This window comes from Salvelinus fontinalis, chromosome 31, assembly GCF_029448725.1.
Source record: "Salvelinus fontinalis isolate EN_2023a chromosome 31, ASM2944872v1, whole genome shotgun sequence".
Lineage (NCBI taxonomy): Eukaryota > Metazoa > Chordata > Actinopteri > Salmoniformes > Salmonidae > Salvelinus > Salvelinus fontinalis.
In genome coordinates, this window is record NC_074695.1 from 6539238 (window position 1) to 6562726 (window position 23489).

Consider the following 23489-nt stretch of genomic DNA (forward strand, 5'->3'; position numbering starts at 1 on the left):
GATGTGCCTCCGAAAACGAAACGGATACCGTCCTCCTGACAATTTTAATGCAAAAATTGTAAGTATTATTAAATAATAGTCATGTCTTTGTAAAAGGGTTTTAGTTTGCCAGTCAATGGTGGGTTTTTCCGGCTTATCCCGTTTTGAAAAAGGTCCGTGATTCCAAGTCTACTGCTGAAGAGAACGGGTTGTCTTGAAGAAACAGCCACTCGAATGTTTTCCCCAAAACCTGTAAAACAACATTTTAGTATTTGGATCATGTTTTTGACAACGCTCCAATGTCATTATGCTGAGAATAGCGCTTTCATGGAAACAAGAGTAACGATATGTCTTTCGATACAATAACCACTGTGCTTCTCATTCCAAACTGACTGAGGAAGAGATGTTAGGTAGGGAACTAGTGCTTCTGCCGCTTAATTTTGTCGCTTTTTTCCCCCCACCGCTTAATTTCTATTAGTGGAATGTCTGCTCTGCTCTGGTTCGTTATTAGTAGGCAACAATATGGAGATGTCAATCTGTTCCAGTTTGGTCGGCTAGGATTTCTAGCTGTCTCTCTCTCTCCGTACTAATGATATGATGTATTTGTCATCATGATGACTAGCGTAAACATGTTCACTGTTAGCCTGCTAACTGTAATATTGAAAGCAGATCATGTTGATCAGCCAAGTTAGATGTGTACTCTGCGCAATCACTACAGGAGCAGGAAGAACGAATGCGACCGGCAGGCTATATTGAAAACGGTTTTGTCAGATGTCTCTTTTTTTTGTTGTTGCTCGTTGCATGACATCTGTCAGTTATCCTTCATGCAATAGAAGGCTATGAGAGGGTTTGGTGATTTCTCTCATACCATATCGTGCTGCTCTTTCTCAGCCTAGCCAGACACGTTATTTTATAGGCTACAGATCTTTGCAATTATGGGTTACGGTTAACGAATTATGTGCGTTTTGAACGAATACTCGTTTTAGTGTTTGACGTGTAGCCTACCTATAGTGGGAGGGTGGCAAGGCAACAGCCTACATGTTGGCTATTTTCTCTAGTCGGATCATCTAGGAAGTGCAAAAAGATAAATATATATTTTTAATTATGCCCTTCTGGAAGTATGTTTTGCCAGAGATCCTATTGATTAGGCCTAGATATCATATATATACGTGTTACAGTTAACAGTAGACATCATCATCTTTAATTAACCCTCATATTGATCGTTTTTAGTGAATCTCGTCGTGTAGTAAAAAGCGCGTTCCCGATTCACGCGCGACACGTTCGAGTGAATGAATTTCGCGCGTCACCAAAATAGGCGCGTGAAACGGAGCGCTTTTTAAAAAAACAAACCGTGTTCGCGCGAGCCAAACTCTTTGACACTCGATTCTGAATATGGGGATCGGGGGGGTAGGAGGCAAAGCTTGCAAAACTTCAGGTTGGGAACACAGCTGAGACCAAACCAAATAGTGCAATGAAAAACATATTTAGTTTGACACAACGGAAGTCAAGAGTAAAACGTTATTATTTATTTTCTGTTATTCTGACGTGTCATGGAGATGACTTGTAGGTTAGAGACATGAGCAACGTGGAGAGCGAGGTGCAGAAGACAGGTAGTAGACTATTCACACTGTTGAAACATATTAACATGATAGGGAAACGGACGATCCCAAACAGACATTCAAGTGAGTTTGCGTTCAATAGGGTTTTCAGTATATTCTATCTTAAGCCATCCCTTTAAATACAGTGTACCTTTAATTAGAATTTTATCAACAGACTCACTAGAATACATGGAGAGAACGGGTATAGGGATCAATGAATGAAAGATAGCTACGCATATTGTTCTCCGTTTCAGCACCAAATAGTGGATTTAAAAATACTCAGATTTTGTAGATTATTTAGGCAAATTATAGGGTTAGCAAAGTATGTGTGAATCATTAAAAAAAAACAGGTTTGGAGAGCCTGTACGCACTAAATATATTGATGAATCAAAAATACTGTCGTTTGATTCACCTTGAATGTTGCCATATTCAGTTGTTCAATCTATGAAATATTGGAAGGTGGAAACAAGTGTACAATAGTGGTTGAACAGTAGTCCTATAAATCTACCCTGATAATCCTCACTAATCATGGAACTGTGCTGACAGTCATCGTGAACCGTGCTCCAGGTTTAAACTGAAAAGTGTGATCAGAGTTCCATGCAGATTAAAATAACCTACATGTCCTAAAGTATTGCACAACATTAGCCGAATATAATCTACTAATTCTAGCAACCCTCAAGAAACGACTACACTGACGTGACAGAGGAACGAACGACTACACTGACGTGACAGAGGTAAGAACGACTACACTGACGTGACAGAGGAACGAACGACTACACTGACGTGACAGATGAAAGAACGACTACACTGACGTGACAGAGGAAAGAACGACTACACTGACGTGAAAGAGGAAAGAACGACTACACTGACGTGACAGAGGAAATAACGACTACACTGACGTGACAGAGGAACGAACGACTACACTGACGTGACAGAGGAACGAACGACTACACTGACGTGACCGAGGAACGAACGACTACACTGACGTGACAGAGGAACGAACGACTACACTGACGTGACAGAGGAACGAACGACTACACTGACGTGACAGAGGAAAGAACGACTACACTGACGTGACAGATGAAAGAACGACTACACTGACGTGACAGAGGAACGAACGACTACACTGACGTGACAGAGGAACGAACGACTACACTGACGTGACAGATGAAAGAACGACTACACTGACGTGACAGAGGAACGAACGACTACACTGACGTGACAGAGGAAAGAACGACTACACTGACGTGACAGAGGAAAGAACGACTACACTGACGTGACAGAGGAAAGAACGACTACACTGACGTGACAGAGGAAAGAACGACTACACTGACGTGAAAGAGGAACGAACGACTACACTGACGTGACAGAGGAACGAACGACTACACTGACGTGACCGAGGAACGAACGACTACACTGACGTGACAGAGGAACGAACGACTACACTGACGTGACAGAGGAACGAACGACTACACTGACGTGACAGATGAAAGAACGACTACACTGACGTGACAGAGGAAAGGTCAACAGAATGGAATGGAGTGATACAAGATGATCTAACACTAAAGTGACAGTTATAAATGTGAGGAAACACTAAAGTAACAGTTAGAAAAGTGAGGAAACTAACACTAAAGTGACAGTTATAAATGTAAGAAAACTAACACTAAAATGACAGTTATAAATGTGAGGAAACTAACACTAAAGTGACAGTTATAAATGTGAGGAAACTAACACTAAAGTGACAGTTATAAATGCAAGGAAACTAACACTAAAGTGACAGTTATAAATGTTAGGAAACTAAAGTGACAGTTATAAATGTGAGGAAACTAACACTAAAGTGACAGTTATAAATGTGAGGAAACTAACACTAAAGTGACAGTTATAAATGTTAGGAAACTAAAGTGACAGTTATAAATGTGAGGAAACTAACACTAAAGTGACAGTTATAAATGTGAGGAAGCTAAAACTAAAGTGACATTTATAAATGTAAGGAAACTAACACTAACGTGACAGTTATAAATGTGAGGAAACTGAAGTGACAATTATAAATGTGAGGAAACTAACACTAAAGTGACAGTTATAAATGTAAGAAAACTAACACTAAAATGACAGTTATAAATGTGAGGAAACTAACACTAAAGTGACAGTTATAAATGTGAGAAAACTAACACTAAAGTGACAGTTATACTTTTAAGGAAACTAACACTAAAGTGACAGTTATAAATGTGAGGAAACTAACACTAAAGTGACAGTTATAAATGTGAGGAAACTAAAGTGACAGTTAGAAATGTAAGGAAACTAACACTAACGTGACAGTTATAAATGTGAGGAAACTAAAGTGACAATTATAAATGTGAGGAAACTAACACTAAAGTGACAGTTATAAATGTGAGGAAACTAACACTAAAGTGACAGTTATAAATGTTAGGAAACTAACACTAAAGTGACAGTTATAAATGTGAGGAAACTAACACTAACGTGACAGTTATAAATGTAAGGAAACACTAAAGTGACAGTTATAAATGTGAGGAAACTAACACTAAAGTGACAGTTATAAATGTTAGGAAACTAACACTAAAGTGACAGTAATAAATGTGAGGAAACTAACACTAAAGTGACAGTTATAAATGTAAGGAAACACTAAAGTGACAGTTATAAATGTGAGGAAACTAACACTAAAGTGACAGTTATAAATGTAAGGAAACACTAAAGTGACAGTTATAAATGTGAGGAAACTAACACTAAAGTGACAGTTATAAATGTTAGGAAACTAACACTAAAGTGACAGTTATAAATGTGAGGAAACTAACACTAAAGTGACAGTTATAAATGTTAGGAAACTAAAGTGACAGTTATAAATGTGAGGAAACTAACACTAAAGTGACAGTTATAAATGTGAGGAAGCTAAAACTAAAGTGACAGTTATAAATGTAAGGAAACTAACACTAACGTGACAGTTATAAATGTGAGGAAACTGAAGTGACAATTATAAATGTGAGGAAACTAACACTAAAGTGACAGTTATAAATGTAAGAAAACTAACACTAAAATGACAGTTATAAATGTGAGGAAACTAACACTAAAGTGACAGTTATAAATGTGAGAAAACTAACACTAAAGTGACAGTTATACTTTTAAGGAAACTAACACTAAAGTGACAGTTATAAATGTGAGGAAACTAACACTAAAGTGACAGTTATAAATGTTAGGAAACTAAAGTGACAGTTATAAATGTGAGGAAACTAACACTAAAGTGACAGTTATAAATGTGAGGAAACTAACACTAAAGTGACAGTTATAAATGTTAGGAAACTAAAGTGACAGTTATAAATGTAAGGAAACTAACACTAAAGTGACAGTTATAAATGTGAGGAAACTAACACTAAAGTGACAGTTATAAATGCAAGGAAACTAACACTAAAGTGACAGTTATAAATGTTAGGAAACTAAAGTGACAGTTATAAATGTGAGGAAACTAACACTAAAGTGACAGTTATAAATGTGAGGAAACTAACACTAAAGTGACAGTTATAAATGTGAGGAAGCTAAAACTAAAGTGACAGTTATAAATGTAAGGAAACTAACACTAACGTGACAGTTATAAATGTGAGGAAACTGAAGTGACAATTATAAATGTGAGGAAACTAACACTAAAGTGACAGTTATAAATGTAAGAAAACTAACACTAAAATGACAGTTATAAATGTGAGGAAACTAACACTAAAGTGACAGTTATAAATGTGAGAAAACTAACACTAAAGTGACAGTTATACTTTTAAGGAAACTAACACTAAAGTGACAGTTATAAATGTGAGGAAACTAACACTAAAGTGACAGTTATAAATGTTAGGAAACTAAAGTGACAGTTATAAATGTGAGGAAACTAACACTAAAGTGACAGTTATAAATGTGAGGAAACTAACACTAAAGTGACAGTTATAAATGTTAGGAAACTAAAGTGACAGTTATAAATGTAAGGAAACTAACACTAAAGTGACAGTTATAAATGTGAGGAAACTAACACTAAAGTGACAGTTATAAATGCAAGGAAACTAACACTAAAGTGACAGTTATAAATGTTAGGAAACTAAAGTGACAGTTATAAATGTGAGGAAACTAACACTAAAGTGACAGTTATAAATGTGAGGAAACTAACACTAAAGTGACAGTTATAAATGTGAGGAAGCTAAAACTAAAGTGACAGTTATAAATGTAAGGAAACTAACACTAACGTGACAGTTATAAATGTGAGGAAACTGAAGTGACAATTATAAATGTGAGGAAACTAACACTAAAGTGACAGTTATAAATGTAAGAAAACTAACACTAAAATGACAGTTATAAATGTGAGGAAACTAACACTAAAGTGACAGTTATAAATGTGAGAAAACTAACACTAAAGTGACAGTTATACTTTTAAGGAAACTAACACTAAAGTGACAGTTATAAATGTGAGGAAACTAACACTAAAGTGACAGTTATAAATGTGAGGAAACTAAAGTGACAGTTAGAAATGTGAGGAAACTAAAACTAAAGTGACAGTTATAAATGTAAGGATACTAACACTAACGTGACAGTTATAAATGTGAGGAAACTAAAGTGACAGTTAGAAATGTGAGGAAACTAAAACTAAAGTGACAGTTATAAATGTAAGGATACTAACACTAACGTGACAGTTATAAATGTGAGGAAATTAAAGTGACAATTATAAATGTGAGGAAACTAACACTAAAGTGACAGTTATAAATGTGAGGAAACTAACACTAAAGTGACAGTTATAAATGTTAGGAAACTAACACTAAAGTGACAGTTATAAATGTGAGGAAACTAACACTAACGTGACAGTTATAAATGTAAGGAAACACTAAAGTGACAGTTATAAATGTGAGGAAACTAACACTAAAGTGACAGTTATAAATGTTAGGAAACTAACACTAAAGTGACAGTAATAAATGTGAGGAAACTAACACTAAATTGACAGTTATAAATGTAAGGAAACACTAAAGTGACAGTTATAAATGTGAGGAAACTAACACTAAAGTGACAGTTATAAATGTAAGGAAACACTAAAGTGACAGTTATAAATGTGAGGAAACTAACACTAAAGTGACAGTTATAAATGTTAGGAAACTAACACTAAAGTGACAGTTATAAATGTGAGGAAACTAACACTAAAGTGACAGTTATAAATGTGAGGAAACTAACACTAAAGTGACAGTTATAAATGTAAGGAAACTAAAGTGACAGTTATAAATGTGAGGAAACTAAAACTAAAGTGACAGTTATAAATGTAAGGAAACACTAAAGTGACAGTTATAAATGTGAGAAAACTAACACTAAAGTGACAGTTATAAATGTGAGGAAACTAAAGTGACAGTTATAAATGTGAGGACACTAACACTAAAGTGACAGTTATAAATGCAAGGAAACACTAAAGTGACATTTATAAATATAAGGAAACTAACACTAAAGTGACAGTTATAAATGTGAGGAAACTAACACTAAAGTGACAGTTATAAATGTGAGGAAACTAACACTAAAGTGACAGTTATAAATGTAAGAAAACTAACACTAAAATGACAGTTATAAATGTGAGGAAACTAACACTAAAGTGACAGTTATAAATGTGAGGAAACTAACACTAAAGTGACAGTTATAAATGCAAGGAAACTAACACTAAAGTGACAGTTATAAATGTTAGGAAACTAAAGTGACAGTTATAAATGTGAGGAAACTAACACTAAAGTGACAGTTATAAATGTGAGGAAACTAACACTAAAGTGACAGTTATAAATGTGAGGAAACTAAAGTGACAGTTAGAAATGTGAGGAAACTAAAACTAAAGTGACAGTTATAAATGTAAGGAAACTAACACTAACGTGACAGTTATAAATGTGAGGAAACTAAAGTGACAATTATAAATGTGAGGAAACTAACACTAAAGTGACAGTTATAAATGTGAGGAAACTAACACTAAAGTGACAGTTATAAATGTTAGGAAACTAACACTAAAGTGACAGTTATAAATGTGAGGAAACTAACACTAAAGTGACAGTTATAAATGTAAGGAAACACTAAAGTGACAGTTATAAATGTGAGGAAACTAACACTAAAGTGACAGTTATAAATGTAAGGAAACACTAAAGTGACAGTTATAAATGTGAGGAAACTAACACTAAAGTGACAGTTATAAATGTTAGGAAACTAACACTAAAGTGACAGTTATAAATGTGAGGAAACTAACACTAAAGTGACAGTTATAAATGTTAGGAAACTAAAGTGACAGTTATAAATGTGAGGAAACTAACACTAAAGTGACAGTTATAAATGTGAGGAAGCTAAAACTAAAGTGACAGTTATAAATGTAAGGAAACTAACACTAACGTGACAGTTATAAATGTGAGGAAACTGAAGTGACAATTATAAATGTGAGGAAACTAACACTAAAGTGACAGTTATAAATGTAAGAAAACTAACACTAAAATGACAGTTATAAATGTGAGGAAACTAACACTAAAGTGACAGTTATAAATGTGAGAAAACTAACACTAAAGTGACAGTTATACTTTTAAGGAAACTAACACTAAAGTGACAGTTATAAATGTGAGGAAACTAACACTAAAGTGACAGTTATAAATGTTAGGAAACTAAAGTGACAGTTATAAATGTGAGGAAACTAACACTAAAGTGACAGTTATAAATGTGAGGAAACTAACACTAAAGTGACAGTTATAAATGTTAGGAAACTAAAGTGACAGTTATAAATGTAAGGAAACTAACACTAAAGTGACAGTTATAAATGTGAGGAAACTAACACTAAAGTGACAGTTATAAATGCAAGGAAACTAACACTAAAGTGACAGTTATAAATGTTAGGAAACTAAAGTGACAGTTATAAATGTGAGGAAACTAACACTAAAGTGACAGTTATAAATGTGAGGAAACTAACACTAAAGTGACAGTTATAAATGTGAGGAAGCTAAAACTAAAGTGACAGTTATAAATGTAAGGAAACTAACACTAACGTGACAGTTATAAATGTGAGGAAACTGAAGTGACAATTATAAATGTGAGGAAACTAACACTAAAGTGACAGTTATAAATGTAAGAAAACTAACACTAAAATGACAGTTATAAATGTGAGGAAACTAACACTAAAGTGACAGTTATAAATGTGAGAAAACTAACACTAAAGTGACAGTTATACTTTTAAGGAAACTAACACTAAAGTGACAGTTATAAATGTGAGGAAACTAACACTAAAGTGACAGTTATAAATGTTAGGAAACTAAAGTGACAGTTATAAATGTGAGGAAACTAACACTAAAGTGACAGTTATAAATGTGAGGAAACTAACACTAAAGTGACAGTTATAAATGTGAGGAAACTAACACTAAAGTGACAGTTATAAATGTTAGGAAACTAAAGTGACAGTTATAAATGTAAGGAAACTAACACTAAAGTGACAGTTATAAATGTGAGGAAACTAACACTAAAGTGACAGTTATAAATGTAAGAAAACTAACACTAAAATGACAGTTATAAATGTGAGGAAACTAACACTAAAGTGACGGTTATAAATGTGAGAAAACTAACACTAAAGTGACAGTTATACTTTTAAGGAAACTAACACTAAAGTGACAGTTATAAATGTGAGGAAACTAACACTAAAGTGACAGTTATAAATGTGAGGAAACTAAAGTGACAGTTAGAAATGTGAGGAAACTAAAACTAAAGTGACAGTTATAAATGTAAGGATACTAACACTAACGTGACAGTTATAAATGTGAGGAAACTAAAGTGACAATTATAAATGTGAGGAAACTAACACTAAAGTGACAGTTATAAATGTGAGGAAACTAACACTAAAGTGACAGTTATAAATGTTAGGAAACTAACACTAAAGTGACAGTTATAAATGTTAGGAAACTAACACTAAAGTGACAGTTATAAATGTGAGGAAACTAACACTAACGTGACAGTTATAAATGTGAGGAAACTGAAGTGACAGTTATAAATGTGAGGAAACTAACACTAAAGTGACAGTTATAAATGTTAGGAAACTAACACTAAAGTGACAGTAATAAATGTGAGGAAACTAACACTAAATTGACAGTTATAAATGTAAGGAAACACTAAAGTGACAGTTATAAATGTGAGGAAACTAACACTAAAGTGACAGTTATAAATGTAAGGAAACACTAAAGTGACAGTTATAAATGTGAGGAAACTAACACTAAAGTGACAGTTATAAATGTTAGGAAACTAACACTAAAGTGACAGTTATAAATGTGAGGAAACTAACACTAAAGTGACAGTTATAAATGTTAGGAAACTAAAGTGACAGTTATAAATGTGAGGAAACTAACACTAAAGTGACAGTTATAAATGTAAGGAAACTAAAGTGACAGTTATAAATGTGAGGAAACTAAAACTAAAGTGACAGTTATAAATGTAAGGAAACACTAAAGTGACAGTTATAAATGTGAGAAAACTAACACTAAAGTGACAGTTATAAATGTGAGGAAACTAAAGTGACAGTTATAAATGTGAGGACACTAACACTAAAGTGACAGTTATAAATGCAAGGAAACACTAAAGTGACATTTATAAATATAAGGAAACTAACACTAAAGTGACAGTTATAAATGTGAGGAAACTAACACTAAAGTGACAGTTATAAATGTGAGGAAACTAACACTAAAGTGACAGTTATAAATGTGAGGAAACTAACACTAAAGTGACAGTTATAAATGTGAGGAAACTAACACTAAAGTGACAGTTATAAATGTAAGAAAACTAACACTAAAATGACAGTTATAAATGTGAGGAAACTAACACTAAAGTGACAGTTATAAATGTGAGGAAACTAACACTAAAGTGACAGTTATAAATGCAAGGAAACTAACACTAAAGTGACAGTTATAAATGTTAGGAAACTAAAGTGACAGTTATAAATGTGAGGAAACTAACACTAAAGTGACAGTTATAAATGTGAGGAAACTAACACTAAAGTGACAGTTATAAATGCTAGGAAACTAAAGTGACAGTTATAAATGTGAGGAAACTAACACTAAAGTGACAGTTATAAATGTGAGGAAGCTAAAACTAAAGTGACAGTTATAAATGTAAGGAAACTAACACTAACGTGACAGTTATAAATGTGAGGAAACTGAAGTGACAATTATAAATGTGAGGAAACTAACACTAAAGTGACAGTTATAAATGTAAGAAAACTAACACTAAAATGACAGTTATAAATGTGAGGAAACTAACACTAAAGTGACAGTTATAAATGTGAGAAAACTAACACTAAAGTGACAGTTATACTTTTAAGGAAACTAACACTAAAGTGACAGTTATAAATGTGAGGAAACTAACACTAAAGTGACAGTTATAAATGTGAGGAAACTAAAGTGACAGTTAGAAATGTGAGGAAACTAAAACTAAAGTGACAGTTATAAATGTTAGGAAACTAACACTAAAGTGACAGTTATAAATGTGAGGAAACTAACACTAACGTGACAGTTATAAATGTAAGGAAACACTAAAGTGACAGTTATAAATGTGAGGAAACTAACACTAAAGTGACAGTTATAAATGTGAGGAAACTAAAGTGACAATTATAAATGTGAGGAAACTAACACTAAAGTGACAGTTATAAATGTGAGGAAACTAACACTAAAGTGACAGTTATAAATGTTAGGAAACTAACACTAAAGTGACAGTTATAAATGTGAGGAAACTAACACTAACGTGACAGTTATAAATGTAAGGAAACACTAAAGTGACAGTTATAAATGTGAGGAAACTAACACTAAAGTGACAGTTATAAATGTTAGGAAACTAAAACTAAAGTGACAGTAATAAATGTGAGGAAACTAACACTAAAGTGACAGTTATAAATGTAAGGAAACAATAAAGTGACAGTTATAAATGTGAGGAAACTAACACTAAAGTGACAGTTATAAATGTAAGGAAACACTAAAGTGACAGTTATAAATGTGAGGAAACTAACACTAAAGTGACAGTTATAAATGTGAGGAAACTAACACTAAAGTGACAGTTATAAATGTGAGGAAACTAACACTAAAGTGACAGTTATAAATGTTAGGAAACTAAAGTGACAGTTATAAATGTGAGGAAACTAACACTAAAGTGACAGTTATAAACGTAAGGAAACTAAAGTGACAGTTATAAATGTGAGGAAACTAAAACTAAAGTGACTGTTATAAATGTAAGGAAACACTAAAGTGACAGTTATAAATGTGAGAAAACTAACACTAAAGTGACAGTTATAAATGTGAGGAAACTAAAGTGACAGTTATAAATGTGAGGACACTAACACTAAAGTGACAGTTATAAATGCAAGGAAACACTAAAGTGACATTTATAAATATAAGGAAACTAACACTAAAGTGACAGTTATAAATGTGAGGAAACTAACACTAAAGTGACAGTTATAAATGTGAGGAAACTAACACTAAAGTGACAGTTATAAATGTAAGGAAACTAACACTAACGTGACAGTTATAAATGTGAGGAAACTGAAGTGACAATTATAAATGTGAGGAAACTAACACTAAAGTGACAGTTATAAATGTAAGAAAACTAACACTAAAATGACAGTTATAAATGTGAGGAAACTAACACTAAAGTGACAGTTATAAATGTGAGAAAACTAACACTAAAGTGACAGTTATACTTTTAAGGAAACTAACACTAAAGTGACAGTTATAAATGTGAGGAAACTAACACTAAAGTGACAGTTATAAATGTGAGGAAACTAAAGTGACAGTTAGAAATGTGAGGAAACTAAAACTAAAGTGACAGTTATAAATGTGAGAAAACTAACACTAAAGTGACAGTTATACTTTTAAGGAAACTAACACTAAAGTGACAGTTATAAATGTTAGGAAACTAACACTAAAGTGACAGTTATAAATGTGAGGAAACTAACACTAACGTGACAGTTATAAATGTAAGGAAACACTAAAGTGACAGTTATAAATGTGAGGAAACTAACACTAAAGTGACAGTTATAAATGTGAGGAAACTAAAGTGACAATTATAAATGTGAGGAAACTAACACTAAAGTGACAGTTATAAATGTGAGGAAACTAACACTAAAGTGACAGTTATAAATGTTAGGAAACTAACACTAAAGTGACAGTTATAAATGTGAGGAAACTAACACTAACGTGACAGTTATAAATGTAAGGAAACACTAAAGTGACAGTTATAAATGTGAGGAAACTAACACTAAAGTGACAGTTATAAATGTTAGGAAACTAACACTAAAGTGACAGTAATAAATGTGAGGAAACTAACACTAAAGTGACAGTTATAAATGTAAGGAAACAATAAAGTGACAGTTATAAATGTGAGGAAACTAACACTAAAGTGACAGTTATAAATGTAAGGAAACACTAAAGTGACAGTTATAAATGTGAGGAAACTAACACTAAAGTGACAGTTATAAATGTGAGGAAACTAACACTAAAGTGACAGTTATAAATGTGAGGAAACTAACACTAAAGTGACAGTTATAAATGTTAGGAAACTAAAGTGACAGTTATAAATGTGAGGAAACTAACACTAAAGTGACAGTTATAAACGTAAGGAAACTAAAGTGACAGTTATAAATGTGAGGAAACTAAAACTAAAGTGACAGTTATAAATGTAAGGAAACACTAAAGTGACAGTTATAAATGTGAGAAAACTAACACTAAAGTGACAGTTATAAATGTGAGGAAACTAAAGTGACAGTTATAAATGTGAGGACACTAACACTAAAGTGACAGTTATAAATGCAAGGAAACACTAAAGTGACATTTATAAATATAAGGAAACTAACACTAAAGTGACAGTTATAAATGTGAGGAAACTAACACTAAAGTGACAGTTATAAATGTGAGGAAACTAACACTAAAGTGACAGTTATAAATGTAAGAAAACTAACACTAAAATGACAGTTATAAATGTGAGGAAACTAACACTAAAGTGACAGTTATAAATGTGAGGAAACTAAAGTGACAGTTATAAATGTGAGGAAACTAACACTAAAGTGACAGTTATAAATGTGAGGAAACTAACACTAAAGTGACAGTTATAAATGTAAGGAAACTAACACTAACGTGACAGTTATAAATGTGAGGAAACTGAAGTGACAATTATAAATGTGAGGAAACTAACACTAAAGTGACAGTTATAAATGTAAGAAAACTAACACTAAAATGACAGTTATAAATGTGAGGAAACTAACACTAAAGTGACAGTTATAAATGTGAGAAAACTAACACTAAAGTGACAGTTATACTTTTAAGGAAACTAACACTAAAGTGACAGTTATAAATGTGAGGAAACTAACACTAAAGTGACAGTTATAAATGTGAGGAAACTAAAGTGACAGTTAGAAATGTGAGGAAACTAAAACTAAAGTGACAGTTATAAATGTTAGGAAACTAACACTAAAGTGACAGTTATAAATGTGAGGAAACTAACACTAACGTGACAGTTATAAATGTAAGGAAACACTAAAGTGACAGTTATAAATGTGAGGAAACTAACACTAAAGTGACAGTTATAAATGTGAGGAAACTAAAGTGACAATTATAAATGTGAGGAAACTAACACTAAAGTGACAGTTATAAATGTGAGGAAACTAACACTAAAGTGACAGTTATAAATGTTAGGAAACTAACACTAAAGTGACAGTTATAAATGTGAGGAAACTAACACTAACGTGACAGTTATAAATGTAAGGAAACACTAAAGTGACAGTTATAAATGTGAGGAAACTAACACTAAAGTGACAGTTATAAATGTTAGGAAACTAACACTAAAGTGACAGTAATAAATGTGAGGAAACTAACACTAAAGTGACAGTTATAAATGTAAGGAAACAATAAAGTGACAGTTATAAATGTGAGGAAACTAACACTAAAGTGACAGTTATAAATGTAAGGAAACACTAAAGTGACAGTTATAAATGTGAGGAAACTAACACTAAAGTGACAGTTATAAATGTTAGGAAACTAAAACTAAAGTGACAGTAATAAATGTGAGGAAACTAACACTAAAGTGACAGTTATAAATGTAAGGAAACAATAAAGTGACAGTTATAAATGTGAGGAAACGAACACTAAAGTGACAGTTATAAATGTAAGGAAACACTAAAGTGACAGTTATAAATGTGAGGAAACTAACACTAAAGTGACAGTTATAAATGTGAGGAAACTAACACTAAAGTGACAGTTATAAATGTGAGGAAACTAACACTAAAGTGACAGTTATAAATGTTAGGAAACTAAAGTGACAGTTATAAATGTGAGGAAACTAACACTAAAGTGACAGTTATAAACGTAAGGAAACTAAAGTGACAGTTATAAATGTGAGGAAACTAAAACTAAAGTGACTGTTATAAATGTAAGGAAACACTAAAGTGACAGTTATAAATGTGAGAAAACTAACACTAAAGTGACAGTTATAAATGTGAGGAAACTAAAGTGACAGTTATAAATGTGAGGACACTAACACTAAAGTGACAGTTATAAATGCAAGGAAACACTAAAGTGACATTTATAAATATAAGGAAACTAACACTAAAGTGACAGTTATAAATGTGAGGAAACTAACACTAAAGTGACAGTTATAAATGTGAGGAAACTAACACTAAAGTGACAGTTATAAATGTAAGGAAACTAACACTAACGTGACAGTTATAAATGTGAGGAAACTGAAGTGACAATTATAAATGTGAGGAAACTAACACTAAAGTGACAGTTATAAATGTAAGAAAACTAACACTAAAATGACAGTTATAAATGTGAGGAAACTAACACTAAAGTGACAGTTATAAATGTGAGAAAACTAACACTAAAGTGACAGTTATACTTTTAAGGAAACTAACACTAAAGTGACAGTTATAAATGTGAGGAAACTAACACTAAAGTGACAGTTATAAATGTGAGGAAACTAAAGTGACAGTTAGAAATGTGAGGAAACTAAAACTAAAGTGACAGTTATAAATGTGAGAAAACTAACACTAAAGTGACAGTTATACTTTTAAGGAAACTAACACTAAAGTGACAGTTATAAATGTTAGGAAACTAACACTAAAGTGACAGTTATAAATGTGAGGAAACTAACACTAACGTGACAGTTATAAATGTAAGGAAACACTAAAGTGACAGTTATAAATGTGAGGAAACTAACACTAAAGTGACAGTTATAAATGTGAGGAAACTAAAGTGACAATTATAAATGTGAGGAAACTAACACTAAAGTGACAGTTATAAATGTGAGGAAACTAACACTAAAGTGACAGTTATAAATGTTAGGAAACTAACACTAAAGTGACAGTTATAAATGTGAGGAAACTAACACTAACGTGACAGTTATAAATGTAAGGAAACACTAAAGTGACAGTTATAAATGTGAGGAAACTAACACTAAAGTGACAGTTATAAATGTTAGGAAACTAACACTAAAGTGACAGTAATAAATGTGAGGAAACTAACACTAAAGTGACAGTTATAAATGTAAGGAAACAATAAAGTGACAGTTATAAATGTGAGGAAACTAACACTAAAGTGACAGTTATAAATGTAAGGAAACACTAAAGTGACAGTTATAAATGTGAGGAAACTAACACTAAAGTGACAGTTATAAATGTGAGGAAACTAACACTAAAGTGACAGTTATAAATGTGAGGAAACTAACACTAAAGTGACAGTTATAAATGTTAGGAAACTAAAGTGACAGTTATAAATGTGAGGAAACTAACACTAAAGTGACAGTTATAAACGTAAGGAAACTAAAGTGACAGTTATAAATGTGAGGAAACTAAAACTAAAGTGACAGTTATAAATGTAAGGAAACACTAAAGTGACAGTTATAAATGTGAGAAAACTAACACTAAAGTGACAGTTATAAATGTGAGGAAACTAAAGTGACAGTTATAAATGTGAGGACACTAACACTAAAGTGACAGTTATAAATGCAAGGAAACACTAAAGTGACATTTATAAATATAAGGAAACTAACACTAAAGTGACAGTTATAAATGTGAGGAAACTAACACTAAAGTGACAGTTATAAATGTGAGGAAACTAACACTAAAGTGACAGTTATAAATGTAAGAAAACTAACACTAAAATGACAGTTATAAATGTGAGGAAACTAACACTAAAGTGACAGTTATAAATGTGAGGAAACTAAAGTGACAGTTATAAATGTGAGGAAACTAACACTAAAGTGACAGTTATAAATGTGAGGAAACTAACACTAAAGTGACAGTTATAAATGTAAGGAAACTAACACTAACGTGACAGTTATAAATGTGAGGAAACTGAAGTGACAATTATAAATGTGAGGAAACTAACACTAAAGTGACAGTTATAAATGTAAGAAAACTAACACTAAAATGACAGTTATAAATGTGAGGAAACTAACACTAAAGTGACAGTTATAAATGTGAGAAAACTAACACTAAAGTGACAGTTATACTTTTAAGGAAACTAACACTAAAGTGACAGTTATAAATGTGAGGAAACTAACACTAAAGTGACAGTTATAAATGTGAGGAAACTAAAGTGACAGTTAGAAATGTGAGGAAACTAAAACTAAAGTGACAGTTATAAATGTTAGGAAACTAACACTAAAGTGACAGTTATAAATGTGAGGAAACTAACACTAACGTGACAGTTATAAATGTAAGGAAACACTAAAGTGACAGTTATAAATGTGAGGAAACTAACACTAAAGTGACAGTTATAAATGTGAGGAAACTAAAGTGACAATTATAAATGTGAGGAAACTAACACTAAAGTGACAGTTATAAATGTGAGGAAACTAACACTAAAGTGACAGTTATAAATGTTAGGAAACTAACACTAAAGTGACAGTTATAAATGTGAGGAAACTAACACTAACGTGACAGTTATAAATGTAAGGAAACACTAAAGTGACAGTTATAAATGTGAGGAAACTAACACTAAAGTGACAGTTATAAATGTTAGGAAACTAACACTAAAGTGACAGTAATAAATGTGAGGAAACTAACACTAAAGTGACAGTTATAAATGTAAGGAAACAATAAAGTGACAGTTATAAATGTGAGGAAACTAACACTAAAGTGACAGTTATAAATGTAAGGAAACACTAAAGTGACAGTTATAAATGTGAGGAAACTAACACTAAAGTGACAGTTATAAATGTGAGGAAACTAACACTAAAGTGACAGTTATAAATGTGAGGAAACTAACACTAAAGTGACAGTTATAAATGTTAGGAAACTAAAGTGACAGTTATAAATGTGAGGAAACTAACACTAAAGTGACAGTTATAAACGTAAGGAAACTAAAGTGACAGTTATAAATGTGAGGAAACTAAAACTAGTGACAGTTATAAATGTAAGGAAACACTAAAGTGACAGTTATAAATGTGAGAAAACTAACACTAAAGTGACAGTTATAAATGTGAGGAAACTAAAGTGACAGTTATAAATGTGAGGACACTAACACTAAAGTGACAGTTATAAATGCAAGGAAACACTAAAGTGACATTTATAAATATAAGGAAACTAACACTAAAGTGACAGTTATAAATGTGAGGAAACTAACACTAAAGTGACAGTTATAAATGTGAGGAAACTAACACTAAAGTGACAGTTATAAATGTAAGAAAACTAACACTAAAATGACAGTTATAAATGTGAGGAAACTAACACTAAAGTGACAGTTATAAATGTGAGGAAACTAACACTAAAGTGACAGTTATAAATGCAAGGAAACTAACACTAAAGTGACAGTTATAAATGTTAGGAAACTAAAGTGACAGTTATAAATGTGAGGAAACTAACACTAAAGTGACAGTTATAAATGTTAGGAAACTAAAGTGACAGTTATAAATGTGAGGAAACTAACACTAAAGTGACAGTTATAAATGTGAGGAAGCTAAAACTAAAGTGACAGTTATAAATGTAAGGAAACTAACACTAACGTGACAGTTATAAATGTGAGGAAACTGAAGTGACAATTATAAATGTGAGGAAACTAACACTAAAGTGACAGTTATAAATGTAAGAAAACTAACACTAAAATGACAGTTATAAATGTGAGGAAACTAACACTAAAGTGACAGTTATAAATGTGAGAAAACTAACACTAAAGTGACAGTTATACTTTTAAGGAAACTAACACTAAAGTGACAGTTATAAATGTGAGGAAACTAACACTAAAGTGACAGTTATAAATGTGAGGAAACTAAAGTGACAGTTAGAAATGTGAGGAAACTAAAACTAAAGTGACAGTTATAAATGTAAGGAAACTAACACTAACGTGACAGTTATAAATGTGAGGAAACTAAAGTGACAATTATCAATGTGAGGAAACTAACACTAAAGTGACAGTTATAAATGTGAGGAAACTAACACTAAAGTGACAGTTATAAATGTTAGGAAACTAACACTAAAGTGACAGTTATAAATGTGAGGGAACTAACACTAACGTGACAGTTATAAATGTAAGGAAACACTAAAGTGACAGTTATAAATGTGAGGAAACTAACACTAAAGTGACAGTTATAAATGTTAGGAAACTAACACTAAAGTGACAGTAATAAATGTGAGGAAACTAACACTAAAGTGACAGTTATAAATGTAAGGAAACACTAAAGTGACAGTTATAAATGTGAGGAAACTAACACTAAAGTGACAGTTATAAATGTAAGGAAACACTAAAGTGACAGTTATAAATGTGAGGAAACTAACACTAAAGTGACAGTTATAAATGTTAGGAAACTAACACTAAAGTGACAGTTATAAATGTGAGGAAACTAACACTAAAGTGACAGTTATAAATGTTAGGAAACTAAAGTGACAGTTATAAATGTGAGGAAACTAAAGTGACAATTATAAATGTGAGGAAACTAACACTAAAGTGACAGTTATAAATGTGAGGAAACTAACACTAAAGTGACAGTTATAAATGTTAGGAAACTAACACTAAAGTGACAGTTATAAATGTGAGGAAACTAACACTAACGTGACAGTTATAAATGTAAGGAAACACTAAAGTGACAGTTATAAATGTGAGGAAACTAACACTAAAGTGACAGTTATAAATGTTAGGAAACTAACACTAAAGTGACAGTAATAAATGTGAGGAAACTAACACTAAAGTGACAGTTATAAATGTAAGGAAACAATAAAGTGACAGTTATAAATGTGAGGAAACTAACACTAAAGTGACAGTTATAAATGTAAGGAAACACTAAAGTGACAGTTATAAATGTGAGGAAACTAACACTAAAGTGACAGTTATAAATGTGAGGAAACTAACACTAAAGTGACAGTTATAAATGTGAGGAAACTAACACTAAAGTGACAGTTATAAATGTTAGGAAACTAAAGTGACAGTTATAAATGTGAGGAAACTAACACTAAAGTGACAGTTATAAACGTAAGGAAACTAAAGTGACAGTTATAAATGTGAGGAAACTAAAACTAAAGTGACAGTTATAAATGTAAGGAAACACTAAAGTGACAGTTATAAATGTGAGAAAACGAACACTAAAGTGACAGTTATAAATGTGAGGAAACTAAAGTGACAGTTATAAATGTGAGGACACTAACACTAAAGTGACAGTTATAAATGCAAGGAAACACTAAAGTGACATTTATAAATATAAGGAAACTAACACTAAAGTGACAGTTATAAATGTGAGGAAACTAACACTAAAGTGACAGTTATAAATGTGAGGAAACTAACACTAAAGTGACAGTTATAAATGTAAGAAAACTAACACTAAAATGACAGTTATAAATGTGAGGAAACTAACACTAAAGTGACAGTTATAAATGTGAGGAAACTAACACTAAAGTGACAGTTATAAATGCAAGGAAACTAACACTAAAGTGACAGTTATAAATGTTAGGAAACTAAAGTGACAGTTATAAATGTGAGGAAACTAACACTAAAGTGACAGTTATAAATGTTAGGAAACTAAAGTGACAGTTATAAATGTGAGGAAACTAACACTAAAGTGACAGTTATAAATGTGAGGAAGCTAAAACTAAAGTGACAGTTATAAATGTAAGGAAACTAACACTAACGTGACAGTTATAAATGTGAGGAAACTGAAGTGACAATTATAAATGTGAGGAAACTAACACTAAAGTGACAGTTATAAATGTAAGAAAACTAACACTAAAATGACAGTTATAAATGTGAGGAAACTAACACTAAAGTGACAGTTATAAATGTGAGAAAACTAACACTAAAGTGACAGTTATACTTTTAAGGAAACTAACACTAAAGTGACAGTTATAAATGTGAGGAAACTAACACTAAAGTGACAGTTATAAATGTGAGGAAACTAAAGTGACAGTTAGAAATGTGAGGAAACTAAAACTAAAGTGACAGTTATAAATGTAAGGAAACTAACACTAACGTGACAGTTATAAATGTGAGGAAACTAAAGTGACAATTATCAATGTGAGGAAACTAACACTAAAGTGACAGTTATAAATGTGAGGAAACTAACACTAAAGTGACAGTTATAAATGTTAGGAAACTAACACTAAAGTGACAGTTATAAATGTGAGGGAACTAACACTAACGTGACAGTTATAAATGTAAGGAAACACTAAAGTGACAGTTATAAATGTGAGGAAACTAACACTAAAGTGACAGTTATAAATGTTAGGAAACTAACACTAAAGTGACAGTAATAAATGTGAGGAAACTAACACTAAAGTGACAGTTATAAATGTAAGGAAACACTAAAGTGACAGTTATAAATGTGAGGAAACTAACACTAAAGTGACAGTTATAAATGTAAGGAAACACTAAAGTGACAGTTATAAATGTGAGGAAACTAACACTAAAGTGACAGTTATAAATGTTAGGAAACTAACACTAAAGTGACAGTTATAAATGTGAGGAAACTAACACTAAAGTGACAGTTATAAATGTTAGGAAACTAAAGTGACAGTTATAAATGTGAGGAAACTAAAGTGACAATTATAAATGTGAGGAAACTAACACTAAAGTGACAGTTATAAATGTGAGGAAACTAACACTAAAGTGACAGTTATAAATGTTAGGAAACTAACACTAAAGTGACAGTTATAAATGTGAGGAAACTAACACTAACGTGACAGTTATAAATGTAAGGAAACACTAAAGTGACAGTTATAAATGTGAGGAAACTAACACTAAAGTGACAGTTATAAATGTTAGGAAACTAACACTAAAGTGACAGTAATAAATGTGAGGAAACTAACACTAAAGTGACAGTTATAAATGTAAGGAAACAATAAAGTGACAGTTATAAATGTGAGGAAACTAACACTAAAGTGACAGTTATAAATGTAAGGAAACACTAAAGTGACAGTTATAAATGTGAGGAAACTAACACTAAAGTGACAGTTATAAATGTGAGGAAACTAACACTAAAGTGACAGTTATAAATGTGAGGAAACTAACACTAAAGTGACAGTTATAAATGTTAGGAAACTAAAGTGACAGTTATAAATGTGAGGAAACTAACACTAAAGTGACAGTTATAAACGTAAGGAAACTAAAGTGACAGTTATAAATGTGAGGAAACTAAAACTAAAGTGACAGTTATAAATGTAAGGAAACACTAAAGTGACAGTTATAAATGTGAGAAAACTAACACTAAAGTGACAGTTATAAATGTGAGGAAACTAAAGTGACAGTTATAAATGTGAGGACACTAACACTAAAGTGACAGTTATAAATGCAAGGAAACACTAAAGTGACATTTATAAATATAAGGAAACTAACACTAAAGTGACAGTTATAAATGTGAGGAAACTAACACTAAAGTGACAGTTATAAATGTGAGGAAACTAACACTAAAGTGACAGTTATAAATGTAAGAAAACTAACACTAAAATGACAGTTATAAATGTGAGGAAACTAACACTAAAGTGACAGTTATAAATGTGAGGAAACTAACACTAAAGTGACAGTTATAAATGCAAGGAAACTAACACTAAAGTGACAGTTATAAATGTTAGGAAACTAAAGTGACAGTTATAAATGTGAGGAAACTAACACTAAAGTGACAGTTATAAATGTTAGGAAACTAAAGTGACAGTTATAAATGTGAGGAAACTAACACTAAAGTGACAGTTATAAATGTGAGGAAGCTAAAACTAAAGTGACAGTTATAAATGTAAGGAAACTAACACTAACGTGACAGTTATAAATGTGAGGAAACTGAAGTGACAATTATAAATGTGAGGAAACTAACACTAAAGTGACAGTTATAAATGTAAGAAAACTAACACTAAAATGACAGTTATAAATGTGAGGAAACTAACACTAAAGTGACAGTTATAAATGTGAGAAAACTAACACTAAAGTGACAGTTATACTTTTAAGGAAACTAACACTAAAGTGACAGTTATAAATGTGAGGAAACTAACACTAAAGTGACAGTTATAAATGTGAGGAAACTAAAGTGACAGTTAGAAATGTGAGGAAACTAAAACTAAAGTGACAGTTATAAATGTAAGGAAACTAACACTAACGTGACAGTTATAAATGTGAGGAAACTAAAGTGACAATTATAAATGTGAGGAAACTAACACTAAAGTGACAGTTATAAATGTGAGGAAACTAACACTAAAGTGACAGTTATAAATGTTAGGAAACTAAAGTGACAGTTATAAATGTGAGGAAACTAACACTAAAGTGACAGTTATAAATGTTAGGAAACTAAAGTGACAGTTATAAATGTGAGGAAACTAACACTAAAGTGACAGTTATAAATGTGAGGAAGCTAAAACTAAAGTGACAGTTATAAATGTAAGGAAACTAACACTAACGTGACAGTTATAAATGTGAGGAAACTGAAGTGACAATTATAAATGTG

The 23489-nt window shown here is 31.7% G+C and overlaps 1 protein-coding gene across 2 annotated transcripts in view; it reads left to right on the forward strand.

Annotated features, from left to right (window-relative positions):
* The window catches only part of LOC129829460 (regulator of G-protein signaling 17-like), a 188291-nt gene that overhangs the window by 99 nt on the left and 164703 nt on the right, over window positions 1-23489 (forward strand). For both annotated transcript variants that reach the window (XM_055891163.1, XM_055891164.1), the window contains exon 1: window positions 1-58. This exon is cut by the window's left edge and continues 99 nt beyond it. The gene's annotated coding sequence lies outside the window, so the exon portion shown is untranslated. The remainder of the gene's footprint in view (window positions 59-23489) is intronic.